The sequence below is a fragment of the Colobus angolensis genome, unplaced genomic scaffold (genome assembly GCF_000951035.1).
Source record: "Colobus angolensis palliatus isolate OR3802 unplaced genomic scaffold, Cang.pa_1.0 Scaffold47, whole genome shotgun sequence".
NCBI classification, from domain to species: domain Eukaryota; kingdom Metazoa; phylum Chordata; class Mammalia; order Primates; family Cercopithecidae; genus Colobus; species Colobus angolensis.
Genome location: NW_012118154.1, coordinates 3,451,362 through 3,452,309, shown reverse-complemented (window position 1 = coordinate 3,452,309; position 948 = coordinate 3,451,362). Strand labels below are relative to the sequence as shown.

General features: G+C 59.0%; 1 protein-coding gene across 1 annotated transcript in view; it reads right to left on the bottom strand.

Annotated features, from left to right (window-relative positions):
- The window catches only part of NLGN2 (neuroligin 2), a 14,004-nt gene extending 13,361 nt beyond the window's left edge, over nt 1-643 (bottom strand). Inside the window, exon 1 of the mRNA XM_011958512.1 lies at nt 612-643. The gene's annotated coding sequence lies outside the window, so the exon portion shown is untranslated. The remainder of the gene's footprint in view (nt 1-611) is intronic.
- Between the last annotated feature and the right edge of the window lie 305 nt (nt 644-948).

Here is a 948-nt window from a genome sequence, read left to right as displayed (position 1 = left end):
GCCAGAGCTGTTTGCTGACGCGGGGTTTTCAGAGCCAGGCGCCAGCCCGCGGGTGGCTCTCTGCAGGTGTCAATTTATTCCAGAGATGAGGACACAGGAATCCTTACCACACACACCCAGTCATGCCCCCTGCCTTTCAGCTTCTCTAAGGCTCCTATTCCCCCATCACCTGGAGGTGGCTCGGGGATGATTCTCCCAGGATCTCCTTTTCCTGTGCCAGACTGGGCCAGTTACCATGGCCTTGCTGCCCCCTCCCCCTCCCCACAACAAGATCTGCCTCAGTCACCCTCTCCTCCTGAAGGTACTCTGGGCCCCTGGCCTCCTCCCACCAGCCAGCTCCGCTCCCTCCTTCCCTCCCACTGGAGGCCCCCCCATCTCTCTTCTCTCCGTAGCGCTCCCTGGGAGCATCTTTCCTGGGCCTCTTCCAGCTTGCTCCAGGTCTTGCCTTCAGTCTCTCACCCTCGGTCTTTTTACATCTTTCTCTTCTGTATCTCTCTCCTTGGTGTTTCTCATTTCTTTCTCTCTCCTCCAAATACCTTCCCCAAATTTCCCCCTCAAGCCTTCTGTCTCTCTCTCCTGTCTTTCCCCATCTCTGTCTCCCCCATTTTCTCTCCCCATCTCTGTCTGCCACATCTTGCTCCCTCCTCCTTCTCCCCATCCCTCTGCCTTCTCTCTCCATTCCTGCCCAGGCCTGACTCCCCCAGCCGGGGAGAGTTGAGGGACGGGGGCTCAGGCCGCAGGCCCCCCCTTCCTGCAGTGGTGAAAATGGCTTGGCCGGGAAGGGGAGAAGGAGGGGGAGGGGGAGATGGGAACACACGGGGTCTGTGGGCCCATTCAAAGGATCATTCATGGACTGGAGAGAGGCAGAGACAAAGAGACCAAGACGCAGAGACACGGCGAGAGCATCCCTAGGCGGAGACACGCAGACAGAGCAGGCTGAGGGAAACC